This window comes from Cervus elaphus, chromosome 22 (genome assembly GCF_910594005.1).
Source record: "Cervus elaphus chromosome 22, mCerEla1.1, whole genome shotgun sequence".
NCBI classification, from domain to species: Eukaryota; Metazoa; Chordata; class Mammalia; order Artiodactyla; family Cervidae; genus Cervus; species Cervus elaphus.
This window is the reverse complement of record NC_057836.1, coordinates 44,145,128-44,161,552: the sequence shown is the minus strand read 5'-3', so window position 1 is coordinate 44,161,552 and position 16,425 is coordinate 44,145,128. Positions and strand designations below refer to the sequence as shown.

At 43.9% G+C, this 16,425-nt stretch overlaps 1 pseudogene; it reads right to left on the bottom strand.

Annotated features, from left to right (window-relative positions):
* Positions 1-6,679: 6,679 nt before the first annotated feature.
* On the bottom strand, positions 6,680-7,632 carry LOC122679973 (annotated as a pseudogene).
* Positions 7,633-16,425: the final 8,793 nt, after the last annotated feature.

Here is a 16,425-nt window from a genome sequence, read left to right as displayed (position 1 = left end):
ATTATATCATAGGATATATATGATATATATATGTCAAGGCTGTATATTGTCACCCTGCTTTTTAACTTATATACAGAGTACAGCATGAGAAACGCTGGGATGGAAGAAGCACAAGCTGGAACCAAGACTGCTGGGAGAAATATTAATAACCTCAGATATGCAGATGACACCACCCTTATGGCAGGAAGTGAAAAACTACTTTAAAAAACCTCTTGATGAAAGTGAAAGAGGAGAGTGAGAAAGTTGGCTTAAAATTCAATATTCAAAAAATTAAGATCATGGCATCTGGTCCCGTCACTTCATGGTAAATAAATAGATGGGAAAACAGTGGCTGACTTTATTTTGGGGGGCTCCAAGATCACTGCAGATGGTGATTGCAGCCATAAAATTAAAAGACGCTTACTCCTTGGAAGGAAAGTTATGACCAACCTAGATAGCATATTAAAAACCAGAGACATTACTTTGTCTACAAAGGTCCGTCTAGTCAAGGCTATGGTTTTTCCAGTGGTCACATATGGATGTGAGAGTTGGACTATAAAGAAAGCTGAGCTCCGAAGAATTGATGCTTTTGAACTGTCGTGTTGGAGAAGACTCTTGAGAGTCCCTTGGACTGCAAGGAGATCCAACCATCAGTCCTGAGTGGTCATTGGAAGGACTGATGTTGAAGCTGAAACTCCAGTACTTTGGCCACCTGATGCGAAGAGCTGACTCATTTGAAAAGACCCTGATGCTGTGAAAGATTGAGGGCAGGAGGAGAAGAGGACAACAGAGGATGAGATGGTTGGATGGCATCACTGACTCAATGGACATGAGTTTGGGTAAACTCTGGGAGTTGGTGATGGACAGGGAGGCCTGGCGTGCTTTGGTTCATGGGGTCGCAAAGATTCGGATACAATTGAGCGACTGAACTGAACTGATATATACCAACAACACTTCACATCTAAACAGTCTCCAAAATAATCAAAATGGGAAAACCAGGACTTGAACGTAGATAGATTTACCTTATATTTTTAAAGAAATCAAACATATAAGTTTACATTTTTGCGTTATTTTAGTATGTTTTTAGGGCTAACTTGTACCTTGTAGCTTCACATGCTTTTAGCAGAGCTTTAGTTTTTCCTGATGTTTCTAATTGACCTCATTTTCTCCCCTTGCACTGTTTATCTCCAACATTTCCTCCATTTCTTTCCAACTGTGCCTCATATGATACTGAGTCCCCTGTCCCCACAGACTCTGGACTTTTATCCTATTCTGGACTGGTTTCGCTCTAGGTCTGCTGCATGCCCAGCTGGGATCCTTGGATTCCCTTCCCTCTGGGTTGATGTTCCTGATCCTGGGTCCCATGTCTATCTCTCTAGTGGGTATCCTTTACCTTCCTCCATAACTATACAAACACACTACTATTTTTCTTTCCTGCAACTCATCCTCAGGTAGCTTTCTGAAAAGTCTGGTGAAGAGTGAAGGCTGCTGTGAATATGGGATGGGCCGTGGTGTTGGTAAACTTGTCCCCTGCTCTCCCCTCAGCCTCCCTCTCATCTTGATCCCTCTTGGGACTCTGCCCAGCAGACTGTTCTTCTCTGCTGTCAGCTCTTTCTCCCTGTTTCTCCCTCTACTGCGCGCCTCTTCATTCAGCTATCACTTCTCCATCCAGTGAGTCTTCAGACGTTTGTTGAAGACTTTGGTCTCCTGTTGCCCCCGTGCTTGTTTTTATTAGCAGCAGAGGGAAGAGAGGCAGTCTATGGGTTCTTGAGCCCAGACTGTTGGGTGGAGTTCAGTTCCAGGGGCAAGACTCCTGACCTTGGGAGAGTCATGTAACATCTGTACTTCAGCGTCCTTATTTGTAAATGAGGATACAATGCTACACACCTCAAAGGCTAATGGAATAAAATACAAGTTATCTTTTGTTAAGTTGCAGAGCAAATACCATTGTAGAGCAAAGACCACAAACATAGGTCACTCCTCACCATAGCTGGTATTGTAACTCTAAGTACCTCTACTATCATTTCAGTCAGGTCTCAGTAGGAGCAGTTGACAAAGGCTCTTTTGCTTTCTTGAAACAGTAGTTAAATGTCATCAACATTTGCTTTCCTTCCTCATCTCCCATGGCAAGATAATCACAAGCAGAACCAAAATAGAATTTTTATATATAAAAATCTGAACTGCTCTTTTTTTTTTGAAGACCACTGAGAATGGGAAAGTCTGAAAGGATGGACACCCTCATGTATCATGAGTGTAAACATAAATTGCTACAATTTCTTTGCATAACAAGTGTCTCTAGGTATGAATATTTTTTCGGTGCTAATGCCTTGTCATCTAGCCTCGATAGCTATATCCTAGATCCTCTATCCTATATCCTAGATAGCCATCTAGCTATATCCTACTCCTAGATATAGCTTAAGGAAACAGTCTCAAATGTAGTTTTATACAAGGAGAATGCTCTTTACACTATTATTTGCATGAGGAATTAGAAACCACCTAAAGTCCAGTAGTCAGGGGAGGACAGCAGAGCGGATGGGGCACCATCGGGGTCCTCAGCTGCCCAGGGCAGGGATATAAGAATTGGGGTGGGGACGATGGGACTCCAGGCCTTTGTGGGATACAGGCTCTTGCAGAAGCAAGGAGGGCGTGGGCTGTGGGAGCTGTGTCACCAGGAACTTTATCAAGGCAAAGAATTGAGCACGGGGAGCAAGACATTATTTTGGGATGAAAGCACTCGTTTAACTGATACACATATATCTACAAATAAATATTTTTGTATATTAAAGGGAGTAGAGCATGGTCATCACAAACCTGGGATTTGGATCAGAACACTGAGTTCAAACCCAGGTTCTGGAATCAGCTTGAAAACTTAGGCTGATGTAAGTTCAAGTGAGCTTCAGGAGCCTGCACATCATAGACAATGGATCAACATTAGTTATTACCAATTAGTAAACACAAATGTTCCCAGCTTCACCTAATTTCCAGATTGTTCCCTCCTGTCTGTTCTTGTCTCTGGTTTTATTGTTCCTATAACTTTGCAGATGGGTGTCGTCTGTCTGATGAATTTCTCCTTGTGCCCTAACAGGAGAGCAGGACTCTGACTTGGGGGGAGATGAGTAACTTTCCTTAACTAGTGACCTGCAGAGCCCAGGGTACAGAGAACCACAGTGGGTAAATTCCCGGTGGCACTGGTGGCCGTCCCAGGGGAACTCACCAGAGACCTCACCACTCCCTGTTCCCTGCAGGCACTGCTCACTTGTGATCGAGCCCACAATCTGTTTTATGTTCCCCAACGGTGAGGTCACACCTCCTACTAACCTGACGCAGACAAAGATCTGAAGGGAGATCTCTGAGACCCCGCTGCTGCCACCATGAGCTCAGAAAACCTTGGAAACTGCTCAGGTAGTCAGCTGCCTTTTTTCTGTCCAGTTCTGCATGTGACCCAGAACTGAGGGTGGTTCCTCCAGGCAGAGTTAACATACACAGGAATCAAGAAACAAGAAGTGGAGGAATAAGCATCCTGGAGCCCCCCAGAGGGGCCACTTGGAGTTCCCCCAGTGGGGGTGTGTCCACAGAGCCTCTTTCCCAGCCCTCTCCTTAGGGAGCCACTAGCTAGGTGCTCACTTCCTCCCCCACTGCCCTCTAGCAAGTGACTCAGAAGTGAGGCCAGGACAGCCCATGGGGAGGGGGACAGCAGAGGGAGTCCCCAGTGCCAGGCAGGGCAGCAAGGGGAGGTCCCCCAGGGTCCCTGGAGCTCCTCCTGCCCTCTGCTTTGGCCCAGCCTCCTCCCGCTCTCAGATCCTGGGGCGTCAACACAGAGGCCTTTCCTCCAACTCTTGCCCTGCCACCCACCCAGCTGCTCTGCGAGGGTCAGCGGACCCTGAACTGAAGCCCAGTCTGATCTTTGCCACCTCCCACCTGGAGGGGAGGGATGATGGGGTTTTACACAGGATCACGTCTGGCTCCACCCCTTCACTGCCCATCCTGAGTGTCTCTGATCAGCAAGATAAGGCCTCTGACATGGTAGTCTTATTCAATGTCAGGTGCCCCAAAACCCTTTTTTAAAATTAGGTAGCATCGGTTTATAATGTTCTATAAGTTTCATGTGTACAACATTATATTTCTACTTCGGTATATCCTGCAGCGTGCTCACCACCAAAATTCACTTGCAAAAATCCCTCTAGGTGTACTGCATAGTAGAATGAAGAAATCACAGGAATTTAGAATAAGGAGGATTCAAGTCATGTCCAAGAAGTATCTGACACTTGACCTTGGATTCCACCTCTGAGCTTTCTGCTCACTGGCCTTGGGCTGTCCCTTATCCTGGCTGAGTCTCACTTTCCTCATCTGTGAAATAAGAATAATGCATCTGTGTGTGCATGTACCAGGAAACACATCTTACATCGTGACCCAGCCCCGCCCTCCATATATTATATATATATATTTACCAGTTGCCTGTGTCTTACCTACAATTCCATAACTTCTGGGCTTCCCTGGTGGTTCAGACGGTAAAAGAATCTGCCTGCAATGCAGGAGACCCAGGTTTGATTCCTGGGTCGGGAAGATCCCCTGAAGAAAGAAGTTGCAACCCACTCCAGTATTCTTGCCAGGGGAATTTCATGCATAGAGGAGACTTGCGGGCTACTGTCCATGGGGTCACAAAGAGTTGGACAGGACTGAGTAACTAACACTGAGCAATTCCATAACCTCTAGATCCCTGAAATCACACGGGGATTTTGGTAACTCATTTGAGCAGTGATCTTGCTCTGTACTGATCTGAGGCTATTTATTGTCATTACATTCTTTATCACATATAATGTGACTATTCTTTTGTTTCACTGCCAAACCATGAAAGCAGTCATTTATAGGGTGCTGCCAGTCTCTGCCACAAGTAGTAACTAACAAAACACATCCCTTGTATTCCTTCTCTTTGTGTGTGTGTGTGTGTGTGTGTGTGCGCGCGCGTGCGCGCTCAGTTGTTCAGTTGTGTCCGAATCTTTATGGCTTCATGGACTGTTGTCTGCCAGGCTCCTCTGTTCTTGGGGTTTTCCAAGCAAGAATGCTGGAGTGGGTTGCCATCTCCTACTCCAGAGGATGTTTCCGACCCAAGGATCAAACGCATGACTCTTGCATCTCCTGCACTGGCAGGCGAATTTTTACCACTGAATCTCCTGGGAAGCCCTCCTTCTCTTTCTGAAGGTTTAAAATTGTAGATTCCTTAAGACACCTAAATCCCAGGATTGGATAATTGTTTCTGGAGCTTTGGAAGTCCAAGATCAAGGTATTGGTGGTTTCTGATGAGACCTCTACCTTTTTTGTAAATTCTAACTGCCTTCTCTCTCTGTCCTCACATGGCCTTTCCTCTGGGGGAGAGGGAAGGAATAGAGACAGAATCTGGTGTCTTCTTCTCTAATAAAGACATTAACTTATTAGATTAGGGCCCCACACTTATGACCTCATTTTACCTTAATTACCTTCTTAAAGGTCCCGTCTTCAAATAAAGTCACCAGGGGGTTAAATCTTCAACATATGAATTGTGGGGTGGGGGGGAAACAGTTCTATCCATAATCCCAGGTGACTCTACCAAGAGTGCCCAGGTGATTGCTGCTCAAGAAAATGAATTTTAACTAATTTATACTAAATACCATTTTTTTAATGGGCTGTAGAATTTATTGCACATACCATGTTATGATAACAAAAGCAGATCATCCTTAAGGCATCAGATTTGTTTATTAATTTAAAGAAAAACATATGATCCCTGTCACACAAAGAGATCATTTTAAATTTACTTGGACGTTGAACCAATCAATACACATATATTTGGAAACCATGCACCTGAAGTGCTAAGTCCTCTCAGTCACGTCTCACTCTCTGTGACCCCGTGGACTACAACCCAGCAGGCTCCTCTGTCCATGGGATTCTCCAGGCAAGAATACTGGAGTGGGTTGCCATTCCCTTCTCCGTGGGATCTTCCCGACCCAGGCATCAAACCCGCATTTCCTACATCTTCTGCATTGTCAGGCAGGTTCTTTACCACTAGCACCACCTGGGAAGCCCAACTGTGCTCCTAGTATTATATTATAACAGAGATAAGGCTGCTGGCCTCAGAGAGTACATGGATCACTGGTAGTCAATCCTGAACCTAGTGAATAGCATAAAATATTGGGGAATATTGGAAAGCTAACAGATTTCTCTGGACATTGTTTATCTTGCCCCTTTTGTAGATCTAGATGAGATTAGTTTGGAAAAGAGGTCTTGCTTAGTTCAGAGAATCGTCAAAAGCTCCAATATAGTTGTAGGCTAATCAGAGACTAAAGATAGTTTATAAGGCGAAGTAGGCTTGGAAATCAAGCAGTCCTCTTTTGAATTAGCATGTGTTAGTCAAAGGTATGGAATTAATGATAAGCATCGATTAGGAATTTCTGTAATGTCCTCCAATGCCAAGAACCACTAGCATCCTGTTTCCCATTATGATGATTCCTTGATGAGAGGTAGAAGGCATAAAGAATATTGCCAGCTATAAAATAAACTACACTCCAATGCCTATGATTGCTAAAAAGAAATATTTTTTTTTAATAGAAGAAACTCACTGAATCAAATGAGTGCTAAGCAGAGCAAATGCAGTGTACTCAAAACTGAAGTAAGAAACCTCTAATTACACAGGAAATCAATGCAAGAATTAATCATTTGAAGAGAAGATTCATTTTTCCATAGCCCCACCGCTATGAATGATATCTTCATGAGACTGGGCTGCCTTCTCCAGTGAATACCAGGGGCCTATTACTGGTCTCAACCAACCAATTTCCATTCCAGCTTGGAGGGCTGCTGCAAACTGCTGAGATGCCTCCTTGGAGGATGAACGGAAAGCTACTCCTTTTGTGCTAGATTCCTTTGTCATGTATCCTGTGGGTTTATTTCAATACAACCTCTGCTGCCAACAACTGTTACTTGTCCTCCATGTGACAAAAAACTCAAATCATCACTAAGATTGACATTAGCAAACATTTCAATAATCACATCAACTTTTATTCACCAAAAGATGTCTTAATTTAATCAATATAATTGGGTTCTTTGTGATTAAACACTTCATGGGCTCCATTTTGGAAAGCAATTTTTTGTCCTTTCTTAGTAGTAGCTGTGCCCAAATCTTTAAGCCATAAGCTCTAACCATTTGGCCTGCTGCTCTTCCAGCTCCTCCACTAGACCCAGAACACTTCCTCCAGTTTTCACGGACACTGTGGAGCAGTCTTGATAAGCAAACATGAGATGCTGATGGCAGCTCCTTGTTTAAAGTCCAGTTTTTTGGGGAAACATGTGAACAGTGTGATGGGCTGCCAGAGCAAACTCGGTGTAGCCCCCAGAGATCATCCTGGTAGTGAATGTCACCTTTCTTGTAAGCAGATACATTCTCTCCAACAGCTTCTACTATCCCAGTCACATCTCAGCTAGGAGTATAAGGTAGAAATGGTATTATACTGTGAGTGCCAGAGCGGATATATGTGTCCACTGGGTTTACACCACATGCTTGGACTTTGTTAGGACCTGGTGGTCTTTCAGAATTGGTACAGCAACATCCAACTGGAGTTTCAGCACTTCGGGTCCACCAAATTCAAAAACTCAAATAGCTCTCACCAACTTCTATCCTGTCACCATAGTGATCTAGATACCTGTTCTAGGCTGGAAAACCAAAATCTGCAAGCCCTCCTCCAGATTCCACAGGGTTTAAAAAAAAAAAAAGCTACTGAATACCATTTATTATCCACCACATTTTTCTGGGCTTTCCTGGTGACTCAGACACTAAAGAATCTGCTGCAACACAGACCTGGATTTGATCCCTGGGTCAGAAAGATCCCCTGGAGGAGGGAATGGCTACCCACTCCAGTACTTTTGCCTGAAGAATTCCATGGACAGAGGAGCCTGGCGGGCAATAGTCCATGGGGTCGCAAAAAGTCAATGAGCATTGAGCGACAAACGCTTTCCCTTTTTCACCTCACAAGTTCTAACCTTATTCCCTTTCCTTTCATCTAGATATTGAGATCTTTTTTGAGGATGTCGCTGAGTGTCTCTGGGACATACTCAGCAGAGAGGAACTGCTTCTCCTGCTGACTGAATTCCTGAGGAAAATTCAGGCGAGGGCTGGTTTGTCCAGGTAACCTGCACAGGTGTATCAGGAAGGTCACCCACACCCCCAGCACCAGGCTAGTCTCCTCCTGGCAGGCACACCTCCTCCAAGCAGGACCCTATGGAGGGGACTGAGGATGTTCCTTCTCAACATCTCGTGAGGAATGTTTCCTCCATGTCATCTGCTGGCGGTGAACAACCCTGAATTGACAAAAGATGAAACCTGCAAGAAAGGAGCAGGTTATGTGACCTTGGACATGTTACTGAACTACGCTCTCCTTTAGTTTCTTCATCTGTCCAGTGAGGACACTGAGATTATGCTTGCAAAGAGCTTCCCATAATGACTGACACAGAGTAGGTGTTCAGTCAATATTAACATTTTAAAAACTTGCTGGGAAGAGACAGGGGCCAAGAGTCTTCTTTCTGGTGATGAGAATCAAGCAGAATTTCCTTTGGGGCAAGTCTGAAAATCCTGACGCCATCATTTGTATTACTCAGGCTCCTGCCTAGAGCCTTTATATTCCCCATCTTAGGAACTGTACCAAAAGATTGTACCAAACAAAACAGCAGGATCCTGCTAGCTCATACAGCAGAGAGGCTAGAGAGGAACTGGAGGAGCTGGTGGGACCCTGGATCTAGCCCTGCCCAACTCTGGGGCTCTGTGCTTATATGTTAGAGTCTCAGACTTTCCTGTGTCCAATGGGAATAGCAATTCAGTTTGATGGACCATGCTGATGGCCTCAGAGTGAACTGCAGGGTCAGAGGTGGGGAACCAAGTGAAATCTTCTCATCCAAAGGCCCAGGGAGGCCTGGACCAGGGTCAGACCCAGGGGTCAGGGTGGAGTAGAGGGTCCAGGCTGGAGGACTAGTAGGCAGGCTTGGGCAGCAGGACCAGGACTAGAGTGAGGCGAGTGGGCCCCGAGGACACAGAACTGAAGGGGCTGTGACCCTAGCAGAGGTCCCCAGAGTGGGAGGGGGGACATTTCTTCCCTTCCTGATGGGATTCCCCTCACACTGGGCTAGATGGCCCTGGGGGAATATGTCCTCCACACCCAGCCTAGGACCTGGATTCTCACTCCATCTGGGACCCTCTTCTAATCTAAGTGGAGCCTCCCTGACAGTGGAAGGCCGTGTGGCTCAGTGAGCCCTCCAGGGTCACAGTGAGTGGCTGTGACTGTGTGTCATTTGAGGGATTCTGGGGAGCCTCACGCATCCCCACCAAGGAGGAAAACACCTCCTCCACCAGCTGTGCAAATGCTGGTCTCTTCAGGCTCAGCCGTTCAGATGGGTGTTTCCTCAAGTCTCTTGAATCTTTAGAGGATCAAAAAAGCTGCACATGACCTTGGGGCAGGCTCATGAAGCTGTCACAAATTAACATGTGACCCCTGAGAGGTCAGGGGTGCTGGGTCAGGAGTCAGTGAGATGGGCTGCAGAGGTCAGGGGAACCAGCAACACATCTCCTGATTTCCAGGCAATTGGGGCAGTGGATGGACTCAGGGACCTTCTGCTGGGAAGGTGAAGGGCACAAGGTTTAGAAGACAGCTGATGGCAGACTAAAGGACTCTTAAGGTGCCTTCTAGTTCTGACTTTGGGGTGTTTTTTCTATTTTTACAAATTCTAAGTCACAGTGACAGCCAATCTGCAAAAGAGTGAGGGCACAGTGCCCAGGACTATGCTTTCATTTGAACCAATGGCAAATTTAGGGGATCCTCAAAACCACCTTCAGGTTTGAGAATTCCCTATAGAACAGACAGGACACACAGAAAGCCATCATGATCCCAGTGCATTACAGGAGGCCTGTGGGTTTCCATTAGCCACAGGGCAGAGTCTGGGCGGATTTCACACCCGAAGCTTCGATTGTCCCCAGGATGCGTTACTGTTCTGGAGCTCGGTGAGTGGCAGGGCACAGGGAACACTGCCTGCCAGGCACACTCACACATTTTAAAACAAATTATCTTGAACTCCTTATTGCCAAATTCAGACTGAAATTGAAGAAAGTGGGGAAAACCACTAGACCATTTAGGTATGACCTAAAATTTCCTTATGACTATAAAGTGGAAGTGAGAAATAGATTTAAGGGACTAGATCTGATAGACAAAGTGCCTGTAGAACTATGGACAGAAGTTCCTGACATTGTACAGGAGACAGGGATCAAGACCACCCCCAAGAAAAAGAAATGCAAAAAAGCAAAATGGCTGTCTAAGGAGGCCTTACAAATAACTGAAAAGAAGAGAAGTGAAAGGCAAAGGAGAAAAGGAAAGATATTCTCATTTGAATGCAGATTTCCAAAGAATAGCAAGGAGAGATAAGAAAGCCTTCCTCAGCGATCAGTGCAAAGAAATAGATGAAAATGATAGAATGGGAAAGACTAGAGATTTCTTCAAGAAAATTGGAGATACCAAGGGAACATTTCATGCAAAGATGGGCTCAATAAAGGACAGAAATGGTATAGACCTAACAGAAGCAGAAGATATTAAGAAAAAGTGGCAAGAATACATAGAAGAACTGTACAAAAAAGATCTTCACAACCCAGATAATGACAATGGTGTGATCACTCACTTAGAGCCAGACATCCTGGAAGGTGAAGTCAAGTGGGTCTCAGGAAGCATCGCTACAAGCAAACCTAGGGGAGGTGATAGAATTCCGCTTGAGCTATTTCAAATCCTGAAAGATGATGCTCTGAAAGTGCTGCACTCAATATGTCAGCAAATTTGGAAAACTCAGCAGTGGCAACAGGACTGGAAATGGTCAGTTTTCATTCCAATCCCAAAGAAAGGCAATGCCAAAGAATGCTCAAACTAAAGCACTATTGCATTCATCTCACATGCTAATAAAGTAATGCTCAAAATTCTCCAAGCCAGGCTTCAGCAATACATGAACCGTGAACTTCCAGACATTCAAGCTGGTTTTAGAAAAGGCAGAGGAACAAGAGATGAAATTGCCAACATTCGCTGGATCATTGAAAAGCAAGAGAGTTCCAAAAAAACATCTATTTCTGCTTTATTGACTATGCCAAAGCCTTTGACTGTGTGGATCACAATCAACTGTGGAAAATTCTGCAAGAGATGGGAATACCAGACCACCTGACCTGCCTCTTGAGAAACCTCTATGCAGGTCAGGAAGCAACAGTTAGAACTGGACATGGAACAACAGACTGGTTCCAGATAGGAAAAGGAGTACGTCAAGGCTGTATATTGTCACCCTGCTTATTTAACTTATATGCAGAGTACATCATGAGAAATGCTGGGCTGGAGGAAGCACAAGCTAGAATCAAGATTGCCAGGAGAAATATCAATAACATCAAATAGGCAGATGATACCACCCTTATGACGGAAAATGAAGAAGAACTAAAGAGCCTCTTGATGAAAGTGAAAGAGGAGAGTAAAAAAGTTGGCTTAAAGCTCAACAATCAGAAAACTAACATCATGATATCCAGTCCCATCATGACAGATTGATGGGGAAACAGTAAATAGTGGCTGACTTTGTTTTTCTGGGCTCTAAAATCACTGCAGATGGTGATTGCAGTCATGCAATTAAAAGACACTTACTCCTTGGAAGGAAAGTTATGACCAACCTAGACAGCATATTAAAAAGCAGAGACATTAGTTTGCCAACAAAGGTCTGTCTAGTCAAGGCTATGGTTTTTCCAGTGGTCATGTATGGATGTGAGAGTTGGACTATAAAAAAGCTGAACACAGAAGAATTGATGCTTTTCAACTGTGGTGTTGGAGGAGACTCTTGAGAGTCCCTTGGACTGCAAGGAGATCCAACCAGTCCATCCTAAAGGAGATCAGTCCTGGATGTTCATTGCAAGGACTGATGTTGAAGCTGAAACTCCAATACTTTGGCCACCTGATGCAAAGAGCTGACTCATTTGAAAAGACCCTGATGCTGGGAAAGATTGAGGGCAGGAGGAGAAGGGGATGACAGAGGATGAGATGGTAGGATGGCATTACCGATTCAATGGACATGCTGCTGCTGCTGCTAAGTCACTTCAAATGGACATGAGTTTGGGTAAACTCCGGGAGTTGGTGATGGACAGGGAAACCTGGCGTGCTGCTGTCCATGGGGTCACAAAGTTGGACATGACTGAGCAACTGAACTGAACTGAATGTTAGTTAATCAGATGGCCTAGGAAGAAGTTGGTGCATTGTGAAGTATTACTGAAATGGAACAGGACACTATGGTCCTTGCCTCCCACTCCCCGTCCCCCCATCCCTCTATTTCTTTGCATTGATAACTGAGGAAGGCTTTCTTATCTCTCCTTGCTATTCTTTGGAACTCTGCATTCAAATGGGTTTATCTTTCCTTTTCTCCTTTGCTTTTCTCTTCCCTTCTTTTCATAGCTATTTGTAAGGCCTCCTCAGACAGCCATTTGATGGCAAAAGTGAAGAAGAAATAAACAGCCTCTTGATGAAAGTGAAAGAGGAGAGTGAAAAAGTTGGCTTAAAGCTCAACATTCAGAAAACTAACATCATGGCATTGGTCCCATCACTTCATGGCAAATACGTGGGGAAACAGTGGAAACAGTGGCTGACTTTATTTTTCTGGGCTCCAAAATCACCGCAGATGGTAACTGCAGCCATGAAATTAAAAGACACTTACTCCTTGGAAGAAAGGTATGACCAACCTAGACAGCATATTAAAAAGCAGAGACATTACTTTGCCAACAAAGGTCTGTCTAGTCAAGGCTATGGTTTTTCCAGTGGTCATGTATGGATGTGAGAGTTGGACTATAAAGAAGGCTGAGCACCGAAGAATTAATGCTTTTGAACTGTGGTGCTGGAGAAGACTCTTGATAGTCCCTTGGACTGCAAGGAGATCCAACCAGTCCATTCTAAAGGAGATCAGTCCTGAATATTCATTGGAAGGACTGATGTTGAAGCTGAAACTCCAATACTTTGGCCACCTCATGCGAAGAGTTGACTCGTTGGAAAAGACCCTGATGCTGGGAGGGATTGGGGGCAGGAGGAGAAGGGGACGACAGAGGATGAGATGGTTGGATGGCATCACCGACTCGATGGACATGGGTTTGGGTGAATTCCGGGAGTTGGCGATGGACAGGGAGGCCTGGAGTGCTGCAGTTCATGAGGTCGCAAAGAGTCAGACACGACTGAGGGACTCAACAGAACTGAACTAAATAGGTTCATTTTTACTCTTTTTTTTTTTTTTTTTTTGGCAATGCCAAGTGGAACTGTGGGATCTCAGTTCCCTGGCCAGGGAATGAATGTGGTCACAGCAGTAAAAGTGCAAATCCTAGCCACTAGACTACCAGGAAACTCCCTGCACTGTTTTTTAGATTCTACATTTAAGTGACAGTATGTATTTTACTTTTCTTTCTCACTTGCTTTACTTATTATCTCTGGATCCATATATGTTGCTGCACATGACATTATTTCATTCGTTCTTCTGGCTGAGTAATATGCCACTGTGTATATGTACCACATTGTCTTTATCCCTTCATCTGTTGGCAGACGTTAAGGTTACCTTCTTGTTTTGGCTATTGTAAGTAGTGCTACTATGAATATTGGAGTGCATGTATCTTTTTGAGTTGAAGCTTTTGTCTTTTCTAGATATATGCCCTGAAATGGGATTGCTGGATCACATGATGGCTTTATTTTTAGTTTTTTAGGAAATTCCATATTGTTTTCTATACCAGATTCCCCAATTTACATTCTCACCTTCTGTAGAAGACTTCTCTTATTGCATGTCTTCTCCAACATTGATTATTTGTAGATATTCAGATGATGATGCCCCTTCTGATTAGTATGCAGTGATAGATACCTTATTATAGTTTTGATTAGCATTCTCTAATAATTAACAGTGTTGAGCATCTTTACATATGCCTGTTGGCCATCTTATGTCTTCTTTGAAGAAATGTCTATGTAGGTCTTCAAGTAGTGACATTTTTTTTTTAATTTTTAAAAATTTATTTATTATTAATTGAAGGATAAAGGCTTTACAGAATTGTATTGGTTCCTGCCAAACATCAACATGAATCAGCCATAGGTATACATATGTCCCCTCCCTCCTGAACCTCCCTCCCACCTCTCTAGGTTGTTACAGAGCCCCAGGTTGATTTCCTTGAGTCAGACAGCAAATTCCATTCGTTATGTATTTGACATATGGCAAGGTAAGTTTCCATGTCACTCTCTCCATACATCCCACCCTCTCGTTCCTCCCCCACACCCCGTATCCATACGTCTGTTCTCTACGTCTGTGTCTCCATTGCTGCCCTACAAATAATTTCATAGAACCATCTTTCTAGATTTCATACATATGAATTTGTATATGCTATTTGTTTTTCTCTTTCTGACTTACTTTACTCTGTATAATAGGTTCTATGTTCAACCACCTCAATAGAACTGACTCAAATGTGTACCTTTTTATGGCTGAGTAATATTCCATTGCTCAGTGGTCCACAGGAAAAGAGAGTGACAAACCACTTCAGTATTCTTGCCTTGAGAACCCCATGAGCAGTAAGAAAAGGCAAAAAGATCTGACACTGAAAGATGAACTCCCCAGGTTGGTAGGTGCCCAATATGGTACTGGAGAAGACCGGAGAAATACCTCCAAAAGGAATGAAGAGGCTGAGCCAAAGCGGAAACAAGACCCAGTTGTGGATGCGTCTGGTGGTGAAACTAAAGTTCGATGCTGAAAAGAACAATATTGCATAGGAACTGGGAATGTTAGGTCCATGAATCAAGGTAAATTGGAAGTGGTCAAACAGGAGATGGCAAGAGTGAACACTGACATTTTAGGAATCATTGAGCTAAAATGAACCAGAATAGGCAAATTTAATTCAGATGACCATTATATCTACTACTGTGGGCAAAAATCCCTTAGAAGAAATGGAGTAACCCTCATAAACAACAAAAGAGTCTGAAATGCAGTACCTGGGTGCAGTCTCAAAAGTGACAGAATGATCTTGGTTCCTTTCCAAGGCAAACCATTCAATATCACAGTAATCTAGTCTATACCCAAACCACTAATGTTGAAGAAGCTGAAGGTGAATGGTTCTATGAAGACCTACAAGACCTTCCAGAACTAACACCCAAAAAAGATGTCCTTTTCATCACAGGGGACTGGAATGCAAAAGTAGGAAGTCAAGAGATACCTGGAGTAACAGACAAGTTTGGCCTTAGAGTACAAAATGAAGCAGGGCAAAGGATAACGAAGTTCTGTCAAGAGAATGCACTGGTCATAGCAAACACCCTCTTCCAAAAACACAAGAGATGAGTACACATGGACATCACCAGATGATCAATACCAAAATGAGATTGATTATATTCTTTGCAGCCAAAGATGAAGAAGCTCTATAGAGTCAGCAAAAAGAAGACCGGGAGCTGACTGTGGCTCAGATCATGAATTCCTTCCTGCAAAATTCAGACTCAAATTGGAGAAAGAAGGGAAAACCACTAGACCATCAAGGTATGACCTAAATCAAATCCCTTATGATTATACATTGGAAGTAACAAATAGATTCAAGAGATGAGATCTGATAGACAGAGTGCTTGAATAACTATAGACGGAGGTTCTTGATGTTGTACAGGATGTGGTTATCAAAATCATCACGAAGAAAAAGAACTGCAAAAAGGCAAATGGCTATCTGAGAAGGCCTTACAAATAGCTGAGAAAAGAAAGAAGCAAAAGGCAAAGGAGAGAAGGAAGGATATATCCATTTGAATACAGAGTTCAAGAGGAATATTAAGCAAAGATCAGAAAGCATTCCTAAGTGAGCAATGCAATGAAATGGAAGAAAGCAATAAAATGGGAAAGACTAGAAATCTCTTCAAGAACATTAGAAACAACAAGGGGACATTTCATGCAAAGATGGGCACAATAAAGGACAGAAATGGTATGGACCTAACAGAAGCAGAAAAGATTAAAGAGGTGACAAGAATACACAGAAGAACTGTATGAAAAAGATCTTAATGACCCAGATAACCATGATGGTGTGATCACTGGACTAGAGTCAGACATCCTGGAGTGTGAAGTCAAGTGGGCCTTAGGAAGCATCACTTCAAACACAGATAGTGGAGGTGATGGAATTCCAGTTGAGCTCTTTCAAGTCCTGAAAGACGATGCTGTGAAAGTGCTGCACTCAATATGCCAGCAAATTTGGAAAACTCAGCAGTGGCCACAGGACTGGAAAAGGTCAGTTTTCACTCCAATCCCAAAGAAAGGCAATGCCAAAGAATGCTCAAACTCCCGCACAATTGCACTCATCTCACACACTAGCAAAGTGAAAGAAAGTGAAGTCGCTCAGTCATGTCCAACTCCCTGCGACCCCATGGACTGTAGCCTACCATGCTCCTCCATCCA